Source organism: Cryptomeria japonica, chromosome 11 (assembly GCF_030272615.1).
Source record: "Cryptomeria japonica chromosome 11, Sugi_1.0, whole genome shotgun sequence".
NCBI classification, from domain to species: Eukaryota; Viridiplantae; Streptophyta; class Pinopsida; order Cupressales; family Cupressaceae; genus Cryptomeria; species Cryptomeria japonica.
The window spans coordinates 341,440,282-341,461,552 of record NC_081415.1 but is presented as its reverse complement, the minus strand read 5'-3'; positions in this window follow the sequence as shown (position 1 = coordinate 341,461,552).

Sequence of the window (21,271 nt, the reverse complement as noted above, 5' to 3'; positions counted from 1 at the left end):
TTATCATAAGTCAAGCACAATTCTTATGGCTGGCCAAGACAATAGTTGTTGATCCCACATGGGGTTTTACCCCCGAGGCTACGCTATTCAGAGTGGATACTTAGATGCTTGACCTCACTGGCTCCACCCTCGGCACTCACTTCTCGGGTCAGCCAAGCATTAGTCCCCATGAAAACTCCCCATGGCAAACTTTGTATCTCTACTAAGAACCGTATGTGTGTGGGCCGCTACCAGAGGTCCGACCTCATGCCCCAACAACTAGAAGGATTTGGGCCTCTAAAACAAAATGGTGCTAGTAAGGGCATCCGCTCGTGTGGCCATACATGCGGCACTTTCAGCTCTGTAAATACAGAAGGCTCCCAGCCGGTAGGGGTTATGCCCTACAAATGATCAAATAAATTTGATCAAACGGGTTTATGGGGAGACATAGTGTCGGTATGAACTAATCAGCACACGTTATTCATAGTTTTCACCATGAATACATTTGATTATAGTGGTTTGGATGAGGTGGGTTTTCCTCGCTACCACTTGGGTCGTTCTCTTCTCACTAGTAGTCCTAATGACCACACGGGAAGACAGGCCCTCTAAAGATTAAACAAAAAGAGCCTATTGCTCAAGACACAAAAGACAATGATTCAATTTTAGTGCACCAATTGAAGTGTTTGCTAGTCTATGAAAAAAAGGCACACAATAAAAATCCAAAAACCCTTGCCAAGGACCTGCAACAAAGATTTATTAGTAGTTTGGATTGTTTGAAATGATCACCCCTTCCTGCAAGCACACAAGTTAGGTAAATTTTAGATCCAAAAGACTTTGTGAAATAGGGGCCTTCAACAATGCGTTTTGTTGACCAATTCAAAGATCTGAATCATCATAAAAAATGATCACCTATAAAATTTCAAGAGATTTCCAGAAATGTAAGAAAATCCAAAAAATTTGCTAATTTGCTCCAAAAATTAATTTTTTATGAAAAATCATAAAAAATTCATATAAAATGCAAAATCGATCCAAAAAATCTGAAATTTTTACTGGAGAGTCTTGATGGTCTTCAAAACTTTCACAAAAAATTTTCTATAACAAATCCAAGCAGTTTGTGAGATATGAGTAAAATAATGCAAAACCCTAATTTTCAAAGATCTAATTTTTGAGGAATGATTTTGCATAAAATTTAAAATCACAAAGAATAGATCCTGTGTATAATACTGAGAGATTTCCAAAAATGTAAGAAAATCCAAAAAATTCGCTAATTTTCTCTCAAAATTAATTTTTTATGAAAAATCATAAAAAATTCATATAAAATGCAAAATCGATCCAAAAAATCTGAAATTTTTACTGAATCTTTCTGATACTTTTCCTGACCTGCAAAAACAAATTTATGTCAAAATTCGAAGCCATGTGTGAGATCTGATCAAAATAACGAAAAACCCTAATTTTTAAAGATCCGATTTTTAGGGAAATATTTTGCATCAAAATTAAAATCACAAAGAATAGATCCTGTGTATAATTATGAAATATTTCCAAAAATGTAAGAAAATCCAAAAAATTCTCTCATTTTCTCTCAAAATTAATTTTTTATGAAAAATCATAAAAAATTCATAGAAAATGAAAATGTGCTCCAAAAATTCTGAATTTTGACTTGAGAGCTTCTGATACTTTCTTCAACCTGCAAAAAAAATTTGGTGGAAAATTTCCAAGCCTTTTATGAGATATGATCGAATCTCTCCAAGATCTTGATTTTGTGTCCAAAACCCTAGCTGCACAAGGTTATTCTCCAAATTGTTTTACAAAATAGCAATATAGGGTTAGAAAAATCTGCAAAAAAACATAGATCTAAGAAAAATCCATGTCCCACGGGGCGTGCCAAAATGTGTATGGTGAAAATGGATAACAATAACAACAATATTGAAAGGCTAAATGAATTCAACCACCAAACCCTAGCCTAACAATGAACAAAGATCCACCATAACATATGAAGATAACCTAAGGCAATGCAAAATAACTCAAAATCACAAAGATTATAGCATCACATGTCCAATAGGGTTTTGATCTCCATTCTTCCTATCTCCATTGATCTTGTTTGATATGCTTGCTCTCAGATTTTTGTATGCACAAGAGCTCAACAAAGAACGGAATGTGGTTGCAAGTAGGATCGTAGTGTAGCCAAGTACTCCAAAATCAGTCATTAGTCATTAGTCATTAGGGTTTGACAATGAAGAAAGCATCTCCTTAAATAGAAGACACAATATGAAATGGAGGGATAAGATTGAGAGGTGTAAAAAGAGAGGTCGGCTAGGATTAGAGGGTAGGTAAAAGAAATACCAAAATAATGAAAGAGGTAGGTAGTGTATGAATTAAGAGATGAATGACATGTGTCATGTGTAGAAAAAGATAATGAATTAATTAAATAAATAAAGATTTATTTAATTAATAGAAGAAGTAGGACAATTAAATAAATAAAATATTTATTTAATTTAGGAAAGGGATAATTTAAATAAATAAATGTATTTATTTAAATGAGAAATAAGGCTAGAAGAGGATAAATGAATTAATTAAATAAATAAAAATTTATTTAATTAATAGAAGAATTAGGCTTAGATAATTAAATAAATAAAATATTTATTTAATTAGACATGACAATTTTAGGTGTCTACAAGACTAATTTAGCTTAGATTAGCAAGCTAACAAATTAGATAGATGGTTCTTCATGGGTTCTCACAAACATTTATGCTCCTAATACCTTAAAGGCTAGAAATTCTTTTTGGAAAAAGATCAGACAGGCTAGGGACAACTTCAAAAATCTCAGTTGGATGGTTATGGGAGACTTTAACATGCCTTTGAAAGAGGAGGAAAAATTTGGAGGCAGTCCTCCTCAGTTGGAAAGTAGGATGGCCCTCATTGATTTTATTAACTCCCAAGCTCTTAATGACTTGGAGATACAGGGTTGCAATTATACTTGGACTAACAGGCGAAATGGTAATGACCTTATCCAAGTGCATCTTGACAGAACTCTCATTTCCGATGACTGGTATAGTCAGTACTTCTGTTCATTGTCTGCCCATATTCGGGTTGGATCTGATCATTTTCCAATCACCTTCAATGCCGACTTGATCAATAGAAGGAGAAACTATCCCTTTAGATTTGAAAAAATGTGGATCCTTCACCCCGACATTAAACGAAATATTCAGAAATGGTGGAGTATCCAAGTTGAGGGAATGACTATGTTCAAAGTTGTTAAGAAGCTCAAAAGTGTAAAGGACAACATTCGACTCTGGAATAAGACCAGTTTTGGGAATATATTTTTGGCTAAGAGCAAAATTTAGGAAAACCTTAAAGAAATACAAGACCAGATCCAGAAGGATGGTTTCAGTACTGTGTCTATTGCTGATGAAAACAAGATCCTTAAGAAATACCATGACATTATTGCCAAAGAGGAAATGTTCTGGAAGCAGAGCTCGAGATGCATTTGGCTCAAGGAAGGGGACATGAATACAAGATTCTTCCATATGTCGACTATCAAGCATAAAGCAGTCAACAGAATGAACAAGCTAGTTGTGGAAAGTGGGGAGCTGGTCAAGGAAGATGAAATAAGGAATGAAGCTAAGAGGTATTTCTCGAACCTCCTAAAGAGGGATCACAGTCTGGATGCTGAAGCCCAATCCTTTTTTCTTCAAAACATTCCTTGTCTCATTGATGCCCAAAATAATGCCTTCCTCTCTTCCATTCCCTCTATCTTAGAAATTAAAAATGCTGTTTTCTCCTTTGATGGCAACAAAGCACCTGGACCTGACAGTTTCCCAATGTTCTTTTTTCAAGATTTTTGGGATATTATTGGGACTGATGTAGCCAATGGGGTTAAGGAATTCTTTGGGGCTAGAAAACTCCTGAAAGAAATCAATGGTACTTTTATTTCTCTTATCCCCAAGATTCAAGGTGCTGACTCTTTGGACAAATTTAGACCTATTAGCCTCTGCAATTCCTTTTACAAGATTATCTCTAAGGTCCTGACTACTAGACTTTTGTCTATCCTTCCTGCCTTAATTAAACACCAGCAAAATGGGTTTGTTCCTGGAAGACAAATTCTTGATTCCATTATTACAGTTCATGAGAACATTCACTCTCTTGTTAGAGCTAAGAAGCAGGGTCTCATCCTTAAGCTTGACCTCTCCAAAGCCTATGACAGGGTCGACTGGTCTCTTCTCCAGAAAGCTCTCACTTCTTTTGGGTTTGCCCCTAGAGTTGTGGATCTTTTCTCCCAGCTTACTACTTCTGCGTCTTTTGCTGTTCTTGTCAATGGTTCTCCTTCAACTTTTTTCCAAGCCTCGAGAGGCCTTAGGCAAGGAGATCCTATCTCCCCTATCCTTTTCATTATTTTGGCAGAATGCTTTGGTCGAACCATGGAAAATTTGGTGCAGCAAGGGTCCTTTAAGGGCCTCCAACCTTCTTCTGCTGACCTTATTTGTTCACACTAGCAGTTTGTTGATGATACAATAATTATGGGGGAATCAAGTATCTCAGAAGCTAAAGTACTGAAGAGTACCCTGTGTAAATTTGCCTCTGCTACGGGGCAGCTTATTAACTGGGCCAAAAGTGATGTCTTTTTCATTAATACTCCTGAGAGAAGACAATAGAGGATTAGTAGAATTCTGGAGTGTAAGATTGCTGACCTTCCTGCTACCTACCTTGGACTCCCCATGGGGATTGCCCCTTTTGATTCCTTCTGAAGTTCTCTAGTTGACAAATTTCACAAAAAACTTGCAGGTTGGAAAGGGGCCCTCTTAAGTCAAGCTGGTAAGCTCCTTCTCCTTAAGGATACTCTTCAAAGTATTCCTATTTATGCTCTTAGTCTCTTCAGAATTCCAGTCAAGTATGCTGAAGCTATTGAGAAAATTCAAAGAAGATTCCTATGGTCTGGGGTTGAGGAAAAGCAAAGAATGTCCTTGGTGGCATGGGATCAGGTCTGTAGGCCGAAAAGCAAAGGGGGTCTGGGTCTCAAGAGGATTCGTACTTTAAATGAATCTCTCTTGTCCAAACAAGCTTGGAGATGGTTTCATTCTGATTCTTAATGGTGCAAAATTTGGAGAAGTAAGTATTCCCTCCTGTCTTCTTCTCTCTCTTCTTTTCTTAATTCGGATTTTAGCATAAATGGATCCCATATGTGGAACCATGTTTCTAAATGTAAAGATGTGATTGCTAAAGGAGTGATATGGAAACTTGGAAATGGCAAAAAAGTTTGATTCTGGGAGGATCCCTGGCTTTTTGATAAACCCCTAATGGATTCCCATGAATGGGCCTCCCATGCCCCTTCCTGTATTGGCTCTTTTGGCTCCTTAGTGGCTGATTATTGGGATGGGAACAATTGGCAGAACATTGATAGTATCCACCCTAGCCTTTCTAAGCTCAAGACCCATCTGTCTGCTATTTGGCTGAATAATGAAGAGGAATCCCTGATTTGGAAGCATGATCCCAAAGGTATTTTAACTGTGTCTTCGATGTATTGTGTCCTATCCCCCCCCTCCTATAAATCCTTTCTGGTCTAAAGCTTGGATAAAAGGTCTCACTCCCAAAATCAATTTTTTCTTCTGGAATATCCTCCAAAATAAGATCTTTACTGTTGACAACCTAAAAGGCAGAGGTTTTGCCCTTCCAAACATGTGTGTGTTGTGCTTTCAAGAGGAAGAGTCTGTGGACCACCTTGCCCTCCACTATTCCTTCTCAGCCTCTGTTTGGGAAAGTTTCCTCAAGAGCTTTAGTTTAGCCTGGGTGTTTCCTAGTAACATCAGAGATTTGTTCTCCTCCTGGCAAATTCAATGGACTAACTCTTTTCTGAGATGTATGTGGCTACTCTCTCTTCCTCACATTTTGTGGGGTCTTTGGAAAGAAAGAAACAACCGAATCTTCAGGGATGTTTCCCTAAATCATGATATTGTTTTCCAGAAAATCCAAAGGGCTATCTAGGAAAATATGGGAATCATGGAGGGGTCTTGTTACTCAAACAACTCCCTGGAGTCAAATATCTTAAGGGCTTGGAATATGAAGATCACTGATGGTCCTAATCTCAGCTATAATAAAAGGCTTGAAGCTAAATGGCAAACCCCTCCCCAAGGCTGGCTCAAAATCAATTTTGATGGTGCAGCCAAAGGAAACCTAGGTCCTTCAGGCTGTGGAGCTATTCTTAGAGATCATAGAGGCATTTGCAAAGAGATGATTTCTATCCCTATTGGTACACAAACCAATCATAAAGTGGAAGCTATGGCAGCTCTTCAAGGCATTATCCTAGCCAAAAAATGGAATTGCCCCTATCTTTGGATAGAGGGGGACTCAAATAATATAATAAAGTGCCTCAATGGGACTTCAAAACCCTCATGGTCGATTCACAACATAATCATTTCTGCTATTGACATCATTAGAACCTTTAAAAAATGCCATATATCCCATATCTATCGGGAGGCCAACTGTTCTGCTGATTGGGTTGCAAATGTGGCGGTTAAGAATGAGACAATTACCACGTGGATGGGTGAGAGCGGAATCCTTGAAGATGTCAAACAAATTATAAGTGATGAATGATATCGAAGTACCCCAAAGACTCTTGATTGACAGGGTAATTATGAAAAGTACTGATGTAAGCACTTCGAGTTATTTCTATAATGAGAAAATCACTCATTATAACATCAATGCCATCAAAACTTGTTTTATAATCAATCAGATCATTAAGGCCAATAACTCACATGCTTTTTAGGTATTTGTTTTAGCTCCGAAAAGCTCTCTATTTTACCAGCTCTGCAATTTTCAAAATTTGACTGTGAGAAGCGACACCATGGGCGGAAATAAGAGACGATATGAGCCAAGTAGTTGCAAGGAGTGGAGATAGAAGGATGAGGTGTGGGGTATTTTGTAGAAGGGTGGTCTGTCGAACTTCATAGAGAGACTACACGGCCGTGATGGAATGGTAACTAGCCTCTTCTGCAAAAATTGGAAAAAGGGCATGCTAAAAATGGGTGATCAAATGGTGGAAATTGATGAAGATTTAATTGCTAAAGCTACGGGTCTCAACAGGGAAGGCTGTAACTTCTACAGAGACAGGAAGGTCAGCAGGGAAGCCATTGAAAGGTACCCGGTTACTGAGAAAGAGAAAAAAAGACTAGTAAAGTTGAGCAAAACCTATTACCCACCTAGGGCTTTTGCCAAACCCTGGCGGGAAATTCTCTTTGTTTTAATGCGGTATATAACTCTAGATGGTAGGTTTATGAAAGTCTATGGGTATCATTTTGTTCTTTTAAACCATTTTAGGCATAATGATAAGGTGAATTTTCCTTATTTCTTGCTTTTCTCAATGAATGCCTCCCTAAAAGCCTACAAAGAGAATCCTTTGGGTGATACCACAATGCACCAAGGTCTTATGGTCCTCATTTATGACCATTTAAAGGCCAATCAAATTAACCGAATGCAGCTCTCTGTGGACGCTGAGGAAGATATGTCTGATTCTGCTTTTTCGGAGGAGGAGGAATCCGACAATGACTCCTCGTCTGATAATGAGGATAGCTCTGATGACTCAGAGTATGAGAGTAGTAAGAAGAGGAAATCAAGACCCTCATCTTCTAAGGGCAAAAAACTTCAAAGAAAACCCTTGATCAGCATCTCTTCAGAAGAAGAGGATTCAGATTATTCTGAGGAGAAGAAGAACCCTAAGGGGTTGCTGAAGAAGAAAAGTAAAAACCAAGCCCAGACCCGAAAGAAGCATAAGAAAAAAGAGGAGACTGGTAAGGAACCGGAAGCTGACAAGCAAGCTAGGACCCTGGAAGCCGAGCACAACCTGGATAAGGAGACAATGGAAGAGACTCTCAGGGCTGCCGACACTATCTCCACCCTCCATATCCCTAAAGATGAATAGGTAACCCCTAGAAAAGTGACTCCCTCTTTTGGCCCTCCTCTCGAGGCCTTGAATGGTTTTATGAAAACAATTGAATGGCTCATTGATGGTTCCAAGAAAGTTGTGGATGAGTATAAAAAACTATGCAACAGAGTCATGATTCTGTAGTCCATTAATATTGGAGAGGGGAATACAATGGCTGACTATATCGAGGACCTGAAAAACACTATTGCTAAAGTGGAATACATCAGAGATGCTTTTAACCCCAGGTTTGAGAAGATTGAAAAGGAGATGCTGGACAGAAAAAGCCTTGCGGAAACTAGTGAAAAAACACTCTCGGATATAGTCACCAAAGTGGAAAAAATTGAGGAGTGCCTTAAGAATATTGAGGAGCAGAGCCTTAGTATTTTGAAAATCTCAGCCAATAATACTCATACCCTCATCAGTAAGCTTGATGACGACAAGGAAATCCAGGAAATTGATCTGGATGCTGAAGGAACAGGGGAAGCTCAAGGCCCCAGAACTCGCACCAGAGGCAAGAGGAAGGAAAAGAAAATGAATAAGGATCTGGAAGAGCTGAAAGCTGTCGGGGTGACCTATGATGAGCTGGTGATAAAGGCAGAGGATTTGCTAAAGAAAATTACTATGTAGTGTCTCCTCGGTTTCTTTGCTATGTTTTGTTGTTTTGCTGTTCTTTCTGTTCATTGGTCTTTTGGCCAGTTGCTATGTATGCGGACTTTAATTCCTTTTTCTGCTCTTTTTCTTTCTATGATGTAATGGTTTCGGCTCCTTAAAACCTATTTTTTAATCAATCAGAACAAATTAGATAGATTTGTTTATACATACATTTTTTTGTTATTTATGTTAGCTAGCTTGTTTTAGGCTAGATTTTTCCGTTATTAGTTTAAACTTTTTATGTTAGTTATAGGGTTTGATTTGCTTGTTGTGTTTGTTTCAAAACTTGGAGGCTAATCTTTTGAATTTTGTCTTGTGCAGAAACTACTAATAACATTTGGTGCAAGAGGTTTGATGAAGACTTGATTTTGAAACCGATTATTTTTTTGTATAGAAAACACTTCAATTGGTTCTTTAAAAGTATCTAGTGTCTTTTGTGCCTTGAGCAATAGGCACTTTGTGTTTTACCTTTTAGAGGGACTACCTCTTGAGAAGTCCTTAAGGCCAAGTGAGAGGGAACGATCCAAGCGGTAACGAGGCTAAGGCCAAGCCCATCCAAGCCACTATAAATAAATCTATCTATGAGGAAACTTGCAAGCAATAGTTGTCAATGTGTCATACCAATGTATGTCTCCCTCAGCGTTCGTGTGATGCATAAAAACCTGCAAGGGCTCAGAGGCCTCATTAATTTGAGTGAAATGCCACATGTATGACCACCTGAATGGATTCCCTTACTAGAACCTCATTGTTTTAGCAACCAAAAGCCTTCTATTTGTTGGCATAGGAGGTTGAACCTCTAAAGCCATCCCACATTTTCATGATTCTTAGTAGAGATGGAAAATTTATTAAGATCCCTGTGGTCTTAGGGAATTTAGAACTTGCTATGCCCAAGAAGTGAGTTCCATGGAGGGGAGCCAATGCTACCAAGTTCCTAGGTCATCTTCTCTGAATAGGCGTGGCTGGGAGAAATCCCAAGTGGGAACCAACAAATATTGTCCTTGTTGACCTAGGATTGTTCTTGAATGTGATTTTATTTCATTTTAATGATAAAACAAACATTATATCTATCGTGTATTTTGTGTGTATTCAAAACAAACATTTCCAATCAACAAATCGACACCACACTTGAAACTTGAAACATAAAACCCATACTCTCATTGATCCTTCTATTAGCACACCCATGCATCACATCCAAAAATCCCACAAGTTTGTGAAGTCTATATACCATCCTAGGAAAAGTAGTGCAACCCAAACGTTATTCAAAAGAGGAGACACTTCTTATACAAAAACCATACACTTTTATTGAAACATTGTACATTTTAACATCTTTATCAAGATTTCCAAAATGTAATACAATAGAATTTGAACTCGAACCCTTGAGATCACAAGCTTTCATTTTTAGAAGAGCCTTATTACAAGCACTTAATAGAGGACAATACATTCGACCATCTTATCTTCCAACACCAATAATCTTGTAGAGACATCTCTTCCATGTGTCTTGGGATATAATTTTGTAGTTCTAATATTTTTTAGGTCCTTGCACAGTCACATAATTCTATCTTGCCACACCTTTTAGGTCCTTGCATAGTCTCCACTTAGTGACACCTTTAATCCTTGCATAGTTTTTGGCATCTCACTTAGTCATACCTAGTCCTTTACATCTTTAATATCATCCCATTCAATCATACATTCAGTCCTTGCATCACATCTTTTAGTCTTTGCATCCTTAAGATCACTTCATCTCATTGCATATCAATCCTTGTGTATCAATCCTTGCATATTAGTCCTTGCATATTCATTCAATTAGTCATATCCTTTAGTTCTTTCATATTCATTCATTTAGTTATATCCTTTAGTCCTTGCATATTCATTCATTTAGTCATATCCTTTAGTCCTTGCATATTCATTCATTCAATCATATCCTTTTCATCCTTGCATACCCTTCATTGGTAAAAAATAAAATAAAATCAAATAAGCAAAAAAAAATAAAAAAATAAAAAAAGCTTACCCTTAGGCCACTCTTCTTATTTCTTGAATCTAACATTGGTTATCCTATCACCTTTTACCACTTGAGGTCTATCATACTTAAGTTGGAAAACATATCAATATCTGGGAATAGGGTAGCTTGTTTGGAGTCCATCATCTCCTACCTTAGCATACCCTTTTTTCTAGAGCACTGTCCTTGTGTCTATCCATCATAGCACAAGTTAAATCTAGCCTACGTAATCATTTTCAGACCTAGATTTACCCTTATCTTACTTTAGAGTTGTCATCATTTGAGTAATTCCAAATCCCAACATTGGTCTTCATAACTCCTTAGGTTGTCCTTGCATTTTAGAACTCACATTTCATTCCATTAGAAGTCTCATACATTGTCATACTGCTCATCTTAGGTCAAAGATCAAAACTATCATATATGTCCATGGCTACCTTGGCTCAACAAATTCAAGATCTCAAGAGAGAAATATATGACATTCAAGTCCAACAAAAAGAATCCATGACCCCTCTTGAGAGGCAAATTCATGATATATCAAGAGTGAAAAACTTCAAGGAATGCTAAAATGACTGTATGAGGTAGAACAAAAAGTAATTGAAAATCAAAAGCCAAACCTCAAATAATATTGTGTGTCTCCTTCACCAAGACAAGTAGTCATTTTCTCGAAATATCCCTCAGATAGGAAATTTACACTATTGGGACAGTCACTTGAGTTTGCATTGAAGGAGCTTATTGAAAATGATCTAATAACATTGCTAAAGACAAGTGAATACAATCCTCAAGTGAAACCATCATGGTGGAATGAAAATAATTATTGTGAATATCATAGGCATAAAGGACACAAGACAAACAAATGCAATAGATTAAGACATAAAATCCAAGACCTCCTTGATAATGGTATCATTAAAATTGAAGATCCTAATGATTCACCTAAAGAGAAACAAGGCACTACTCCTAAACATGATCAAAATCATACACCTATGTCTAGAAAGGATACACATGTGGCCTCCATCTCTTCCACAATGCCTTCATCTCCTTAATCTTCACAACAACAATCCATACCATCTCCTTCAAACAATGAACCTAATGATGACACTTTTCATGTTGACCCTTAAGGGCTATCTCCTATGAAAATCCATTCTAATCCCACTCTTGATACAAGTTCCTCTAATTATTTAAAAATGTTAGATCCTATTCCATCATGCACTCTAATTCTAAACATACCCAGTCTAGAGAGTACCATCCAAAATGTTTCCCCATCATTCCAAAACATGAACAACTTCCAAGAATCTCCTATACATAATCAAAATCCTATCCCTTCCTTATAAGTGGATCCATGTCAAGAGGATAATCTAAAGAATGAAGAAACAAGTCCTATAAAAAATCAAGATCAAGACACAAAAACTCTCAAATCCCATACAATGGTTGAGCAAGATCCTATTTCCCTGGAATCCCATGATGATCCTCTTATACCTTTCCATTTCTTCCAAAATGATTCGCTTTCATCTCAAGATCTAAGAATCCTTCCAAAACATATTCCTAATCCACTTCCTAAGCAAGATCATGATGCCTCTTCCACCTTTTCAAAGGATCCCATTCAAAATGAAGAGCCAAACACCCTTACCACTTTATCTAATGGTCCTTGTCCATGTCAAGATCAAAGTATCCCTTCATTTCCCTTTCATAATCCTCCATGTATTCCACAAGATTACATCTCCCGAGATGAGCATATCATGCCTCCATATCCACCTAAAGATCCCATCATTTCTCTTAGTCCCCCTGATGACCCCAACATCTCTGCACAAGTTGTTAATGAACCTTTTAGAGGTCAAATGAGTTCTTCTACTTCCATTGGGTCCGGTCTACTTTGTGACCCTATCATTTCTTTCATTCCATATCCATCTCAAAATGGACTTGTGTCTTCTTCCAAAATCAATGAATATCCCATTAGTCAAAGGATTAATCAAGAGAAGCCATCAGGCCTCCATGAACAAGGTACATCAGAATTCCTCCATATAAAAGCAAATCCTAATGGTCATGGTCCTAACAAAAAAGCTAACTCTCAAGACATTGGTATCACTATTGAATCCCACATCCCTTCATCAAAGTCCAAATATATGCCTACCCCTTCATCCCTTCTATCCATTTTAGGTCCTTATACCCCTCCAACCCTTATTCAGGATCAACAAAGGCACACATTTTTTAGAACCTTAACACCATCTACTAATATCAACCCATCCCAAAGGCTTCATATCATTCCTATCCATCCATAAATTACATTCCCTTGGGAAACGATTTGGATGCCAAGCATAAAATCCACATGCATTTAAGGATCAACATGTTCCATCTAATCGACATGTAAAAACAAAGAAAAATGTGATCCAAAAAGAAAAAGAGATATTCAAAAGGCGAAAAAGGCCCATTGAGAAAAAGAAAGAAAATTCAAAAGCCATATGGGCTCCTAAGGTGCTTACAGAAGCAATGCATTCCAAGGAACTACAAAAGAGAAAATTCAAAAACCAAATGGGTTCCTAAGGCATTTGTAGAAGCAATGAGTTCCAAGGAATTGTAAAAGCAAGAAAAATTAAAAACCATGTGGATTCCCAAGCAAATCCTTGAAGCACATCTTAAAAAAAAAAAGAGAGTTGACATCCAAGATTGCTATCCCTTCTTCTAAATCTCTGCAACCTTTCAAATCCATTTTGGGTCCTCATGTTCCAAATTCCATAGCTATTCCTGCATCAAAATCTTAAAATCCAAAATTAGCTTTTCCTCAATCACTCCACCATCCCTCAAGGTGTGTGCCAATGTTGATCTTTCCAGCATTTCCATCCAACCATGCATAATTATTCCAACATCCCATCCATTTTCCAAAACCTCTTTTTCACCCTTACATCCCTCTTATCCAATTCTTTTCATAAATCCTTACCCCGGTTCTATACAATCATCCATCTCATATTCCTTTTTCATTATCCTACCAACATCTTTGAGCGTACCTTCATAGCCATGGTCTATTGTGACACATATTTGAAGGGTACCATTCAAAGAAGCAAGATGCTTGATTCATTCTTCCATATCAAATCATGCATCCATTATCTTCCAAAAAGTGAGAAAAGAAGAGAAAAAAATGAAAAAAGAGAAAAAGAAAAGAAATAAAATGAAAAAGTGAGAAACAAAAACAAAAAAAATGAAAAAAGAGAAAAAGAAAACAAAAAAAAGAAAAAAGAGAAAAAGAAAACAAAAAAAATGAAAAAAGAGAAAAAGAAAACAAAAAAATTGAAAAAAGAGAAAAAGAAAAGAAAAAAATTGAAAAAGAGAAAAAGAAAAGAAAAAAGTGAAAAATCAGAAAAAATAGTAAAGAGAAAAATTTGTCCACTGGTGAAAACCTGGCAAAAAGGTGCCTTAGGAAAGTACCATGATGAAAACCTATCAAATAGGCATCATGAGTAATCCATTATTTCCTTGCACTTTACACTGGAGGCAAGTTTCGTCCATGCTATCTTATCTGCCACATCCATCTATTATCCCTCATCCTCCATTATCCATTATCCATCATTCACTCTATATCCATACATACCCCTTTTCCACCTTTGATCTTGACAAGGTTAACTGTCTTTGCAGGCTTCGCGTGTCCTCTCTATTACACTTGATCCATGCCCTTAAGCTCCTATCTATTTTTTTAATCCATTCCTTTCTTTCATCCTTCATTACCACCTTTAATCTTTCTTATCCTATCTTCATCCTATCCAGACCCATCCTTTAATCTTGATAAAAAATTAAGGACATATAATGCAAAAATGCCTCTTGACATGTCCATTCCTTTGGAACACATGATATTTGTTACATTGTATCCTTGCTTTATATTTCTATATTCGATCCTTGTGCTTGGATTAACATGTTATCCTATTGTGATATAGTCCTTGAAAATTGCATAAGCTTCCTTCATCATTCACTTATCCATTTCTATCCCATTTGTTCATTCATCCACTCAAAATCACTTTTACCTTGCTAGACACTAGGGGCAAACATTAAAAAATCTAAAAAAATTATAAAATGTCTACAAAAAATCTAAAAAAATCATAAAATGTCCAAAAAAAATCTTAAAAAATCATAAAATGTCCAAAAAAGATCTTAAAAAATCATAAAATGTCCTTAAATTTTTTATTTAAATCATAAAAATTCTTGAAAAAAACTTAAAAATCATAAAAAGTCTTGAAAAATCTAAAAAAACTAAAACGTTCAAAATAAAAAAATACCCTAAAAATCATAAAACTTTTCATCAAAATCCAAAAACATTTCATAAACATCTTGAAGACACAAACACTTTGGATGAGCATGCAACTATGAACTTCAACGAAATCATATCAATTGAGCAACACCCTATTGACTTATCAAAACCAAACACATTGATTGTGACAAGAATCATTCGACATGAAACATAATGGCTGTTTGTTTGATTATGTCATTTGATTGTTTCTAATTTTATTTTTGGTGACTTGTCTTTTAGCTTTTTTGGGACGTCTCTTACTAGAGATTTTATCTCCAAGATGTCTTTGACTAGAAAGGTGAGGATGGGGCATCTTCACCTATTTTGTGTCTCTGACTAGAGATTTTATCTCCAGGATGTCTTTGACTAGAAAGGCGAGGATGGGGCATCTTCACCTGTTTTGTGTCTCTAACTAGAGATTTTATCTCCAGGATGTCTTTGACTAGAAAGGCGAGGATGGGGCATCTTCATCTGTTTTCTGCTTGTGGATTATTCCTTAGTAATATGATGACTCATCTTAAGAAATGATCATCTAAGATAATCAAGGACATGACAGTCTAATGCAAACTGAGGCATTCCTTTCCTATCTGATGTGTTTTCTTTCACACAATTGGTATGTAACTTCGTCTAGGTCTGATCCATATCTAGATGAGCTTTATCTTTTTCTATAATAAGCTCTATGATGATATAAGAACTTAGAAAAGCATAAGAATTCTCTTCTCCTTCATATCCTCTTTCTAATTACTCATTCTTCTCATCACTTTCTTCCTTTTCATTACTTTATCCTATCTCCTTTCATCATTTTTATAATATATTTCTTTTTCTCTCCTTTCATCAACTCTCTCTCTCTCTCTCTCTCTCTCTCTCTCTCTCTCTCTCTCTCTCTCTCTCTCTCTCTCTCTCTCTCTCTCTCTCTCTTATTTTCATTGTTTCTTTCATCATCCTCTTCATTCTTTTTATTGCAGCCAAATCAACCAACTTGCTCCTTGGAATCTCATTGCCCCCCTGATCACTTAATCAATATCTCAAATTGCTTTGTGCTAGTATTGTGTTTGTAAAAAAGTGAAATAAGAGTCTAATAGCTGTAATACACAACACTTCAATTAAGTCATTACATGTATGGTTAGACAGATATAAGCATGAAATATAAAACCATAACAAATTGACTAATTGCCTTCTAAAAGATGTGAGTATAAGATTGCTCTCAAATTTGTATAAGCAATACCAGTGACTAGACTACACCAAGATGAAGGATTTAATCTATATGAGCATGAGATAAAGCTAAATGGATGCAAGATAGATGAAAGATTGAAGCAATATGGATTCACGCAATAATGAATTCAAGCAATCATGAGTAAACTAAATATGCAAAAAGCTAAACTAAGATGCAATAATCTCAAAAAGCAAGCACAATATCTTCAATGACTCCAGAGTGAAAAGTGTATAATAATAAATCTCCAGGGTGTTTTGAATGAGATATGAAGGCTGAATTTATAGATAATCACAAGAGAGATCAAGAAAAAGCACAATTTAGAATTAATTGAAATAATTGAGAAATCGGATTCAGTTAACCTTGAGATAGATTTCAATTATAGTTTAATTGAAATGCATTCTGATTATAAGTTTGAGTTTGCATTAGGAATAAGAATTAATTAATTCCATGCATTTGTGATAAAAATAGGTAATTCTTTGATTTATTCAAGAAAAGAGTCTTTTCAATGCAACTGAACTTCTTGAACTCAATAATTAAATTCCTTTAATTGCTTTTCTGATTTCAAGTTAATCTCAATTTAGAATAAAGAAATAATATCTCAAGTTTGATTTCTCTCTCAATTCAATTCTTTTATTTTATTTTCAATTTAACTCTTGCCTTGCAATTAATTCCTCTTTTGTAATAAGTTAATTCCTTTTTATGATTAATGGCAAATTTATTAATTAATAAAATATGCTAGGATATTTAATAAATTAAAATAGGATAATTGATCAAAAAGATATTCTTGGAATGATTCAATTAATTAAATAAATATTTAATTAATATTGAGTTATTGATTTGCCATGTAACATTTAATGATTAAAGAATTAATAATGTGCTCAAGATTGATTTAATTGCCTTTGGTTAGGACCTTGGTGATGTTGTCAATATTAGGGGCCCATGGTTTAGATGATCATTTTTAGGGTATTATATTTGCCCCTCTTTGAATTAATGTGCGAGCAACGCGTTGGTTCAAAGAATAGTTGATGTCTAGGAGATACTAGTTCTGAACTTGATTGATCACAAATCCGATGAAAAGCGAGGTGTTTAGCTTGATTTGAAGCGATGAAGCTGAACATAGTTGATTAAAGCAATACTGATCCTGAACTTGATTGAACTAGGAACGATAGAAAGAAAAGATACCGAACTTGAACTTGATTGATCAAGAAGTGAATCTTACTGATCTGGAACTTGATTGATCTAGACACAATGAGAAAAGATAAAATCGATCTTGAACTTGATGGATCAAGACACGATGAGCGAAGATAAAATGTCTAGCTTGATTTGATGCGATGAAACTGAACACCTGTTTAAATTGAGCATGTGATCAAAGATACTCTTTAAACTTTTGATTGAGTTTAAATGAATAATCAACTTGATTTAAAGTGATGAAACTGATTAACGTTAAGAGGTTGATTCAGATGAAGACACATATCAGTTTGATTTGAAGTGATGAAACTAATATGCCCCTAGCGATTGATTTGATTCAGATGATCGAGAGATCTCAACTTGATATGAAGCAATGAAGCTGAGATGCCCCTTAGCAATAAGAGCTTGATTAATTTTCTTTAGTTGAAAAAGATTTTTGCTTGACTTTTGATGAAGATTTGAAAAAAATTCTTGACTTTGAAGATGTAAGGTCATAAGGTCATCAGTATGCCCCCTCGGGAGTGAAATCGAAAGATAGCGAGGGTACATGATTATAGGCAATTGTTTATCGATGATAAGTTATTTGAGCACAAATGATTTAGAGGAATTTTAGAAAATTTGGCGTTGATTGATGAGAAATTGAGTGCAAAATTGATTTGTAGAATAAATTGAGATTCAGCGTTGATTCATGAGAAATTGAGCACAATTTGAAGAAAGAATTGAGCCTTTTGATGAAAAGTGCTAAGTGGTCCAAATTTTGGAAATTGACTAGCAGAATGATCTCGAAGTCGATTTCGATCCCAAAAATGGAATTAGGACGGGCAAATTAGCTAAGGGTACAATTTTCATGTCCATCGAAGCAAGTTGAAAAATTAGGGTTTTGGCTATATAAGGGGTCAAAGTGTCATTTTCAATTCATTTTAACCCTCCAAGTTTGAAAATTCAAAAAGCCTTCTGCAAAGAAAAATGGTGGTTCCCACTCAAGTGCATCGATTCGAGTGCCAGAGACGACATAATCGACCTCAAAACTATGAGCCAACGGAAGTGATCGATCTTAAGCCTGTTATTTATTTCAATTTTGAATTTTTTGTTGATTTTTTCTATTTTTTGACATGTAGAAGTCGGGCTTTTTGGTTTTGTCGTGCGAGATAGGACCCTGTCTCGTACGACAAACTGATTAAGTTTGTTTTATCGTTTGAGGTCATTAGTTTTGTCATACTGCAACTACCCTTCTGTCATACGAATACCTTCAAAAGAGCCCATTTTCTCGTTCTAGGGCTAGTCCTGTGTCGTATCAGACTGTTTTGTCATAGGCAGCCTATTCCTGACTTGTACGAGTCATTGCCTTTGTGATGTTTTGTCGTTTGAAAAATAATAAGCCTTTTCAAAGGTGCAAACTTGAAATTTTGATTTTGCCATTGATGTACTTGGATTTGCATGATGTTTTACTTCTCTTATAGGGTAATTTGAAATGTTTCCTGATGTATCGTTGTTTGATTTTTGCAGGTTCGATTGCCTCATGTGTTATTCAGACGTGTATATCCACCGACTATGAAATTAGTTCATCTGTTATCTGATGTAGACTGGGCTCATATAGATTTGTGCAGATTGACTCATCTTCTCGAGTTGCCTGATATCTATGTGAATCGCGGTATGTTCACTACATTAGTTGAGAGGTTTCATTCAGAGCATAACAGATTTCATTTACCAGTTGGGGAGATGACTATCACTCCCGAGGACGTATACAGGAATCTTTGTATGCCTTTTGTTGGGGGTAAGGTAGATTATGATGCAACATAGATTTCTGGGCTACTAGCTGTGAGACAGGTATTTACGGATGCAGACATTTTGATACGTTCTATCAGTTGGGACATGATGATGACCAAGTACAATGAGAACTTTCCACTGGCTTGCGTCTTGGTAGGTTTCATTGACTGCTTTCTTATGCCGAACAAGGGAGAGCAGGGGTTTTTATGTGGATGGGGTAGGATGTTGGAGAGACTTGTGGAGCAGCCCCAGAGGTTAGGATGGGGTTCATGTATATTGGCACACATGTATCGCGATATGCATGAGATTGTCTATCGAGAGGGGAAGAGTATGGCTGCAGGAGTTTTGATACTACAGATATGGGCTTGATAGCATCTCCCTGTATGCCAACCGATCGTGGATGACACTAGAGATCCACAACAACTTATTGTTTACTGATATTCTGGATATATTATGAAGCCCCATCTGGGCAAGACCGATTATTAGAGACAACAGCTGGACGACTTGATAGTTGTGATATGGAGACTGTATAGAGGTCTGGAGCCTTGGGATGATTGGAGAGCTATTCGTAGAGACCTATTTATGATGCGGCCTCTCATAGGCAGATCACAGACAGTGGTCGAGCGGTTTGTTGTTACTCGAGTGATGAGGAAGTATGGTAGACCTTAGGGGATCTTGCAGGAGTTTACTGCATACATGCGTTATGCAGACGAGGAGAGGCAGGGATGGGCACCAAGGCTATCATACGCCTTAGGCATGTAGGAGCTAACTGGGTTACAATGATTGAGATGGGAATACCTGGATGATATTGCAGATGCGGGGGTATTGCTCCAGTATAGGGATTGGTTTCAGCAACATCCTTTCTCGAGATTTACTGATCCAGTAGAGCAGGAACCTCGTATAGAGGAGGTTGACGATGATGCCCCTGCGTAGGCACAAGGACAGGGACAAAGGCAGGTATCGAGAGCCAAGGATTCGAGGTGGACAAGTGGTGATCCTAGCACTAACAACAACAGGGTGCCAGTTGTTGGTAGGGAGAAGTAGAGAGGAGAGGGTGGATCCCTAGGGACTTTTTGGCGTGAGACTTAGCGAAGCAAGGGTGATGGAGGTTGGTGCAGGGGAGGAGAGAGTAGCTCTGAGATAGGTCAGATAGAGAAGGGAAGAGAAGGAGGGAGCCAGAGGTGGAGATGGAGGAGGTGATGGTGGCGAAGATGGACGCGAAGAGCCTGTGAGGGATCAGGGGGTTGACACAACGTGGTCAATGAGAGCATGCCTAGCGGGTTTACAGTCACAGCTGAAAGTGGCACAGACATAGCTGGCTGAGCAAGATCGATAGATAGTAGATCTGAGAGCAAAGAGAGATCATTTGCGGTAGGAGGTACTTCATCAGATGAGTCAAGCAACCTATTATGTTGCACCTTACAGTGTAGCAGTTCCATTAGCATAGCAGGTTGTACCATATTCTCAATATATGGCTCGATCAGAGGGAGCTCGGGCACCTAGGCAGGATCCGAGTCAGCAGGTTCCACCTCCTCCACCACCTGGCGATGAGGGAGAGGTAGAGAGCTAGATTTTTCTGTGTAGCTCTTAGATTTTTTTGTAGAGACACCCATTTTTTGTATCCCTTACGATTCTTGCTCCAATGGGAGATTGTATATGTCAGTTGACATTATTTTGTACCCTGAGACTTGATCATTATATATACGAGATCTTGATTTGACTTCATTGTACTGTGTCGATCGATTTATGAGATGATTTTCTATATGCTTTATTCTATATGTATGCATATCTGTTCAGTATGGATGTATGTAATGCAAATGAATATGGATGTTTGTTTTTATTTATTTTCATATGCAAATAAAATGAATGAAAATGAATAATGAGTAGTGCAATTTTTTTATTTATTTTTCAATGCAATAAGATAAATGTAAATGAGTGATAATGAATGTATATAAAATGCTTATGTATGCAACTAAACATCTCAATACACAAGTACTCAATCAAAGAAATGATGAAAAAGAGACCACTTAGCTTAGAAATAATGAAACTTCAAACTCTCATTCAGAAGATAAAGAGATCATTACCACACCAAAATCACTCTAAATTCACAAAATACAGAATGAAATGCAACCTAAACCTAGTCACTGGATTTAAAATGCTTAAGTTCATCACTAAGCGTTAACAAACATAACAGGAAGATTAGAGTTCCTTTCTTTTCATTTGCATTATTAATTATCTTGTCCGCAATGATCCTTTTTTCGTTCATATCCCTGGACAGATTTTGCAGGGACTCGTATT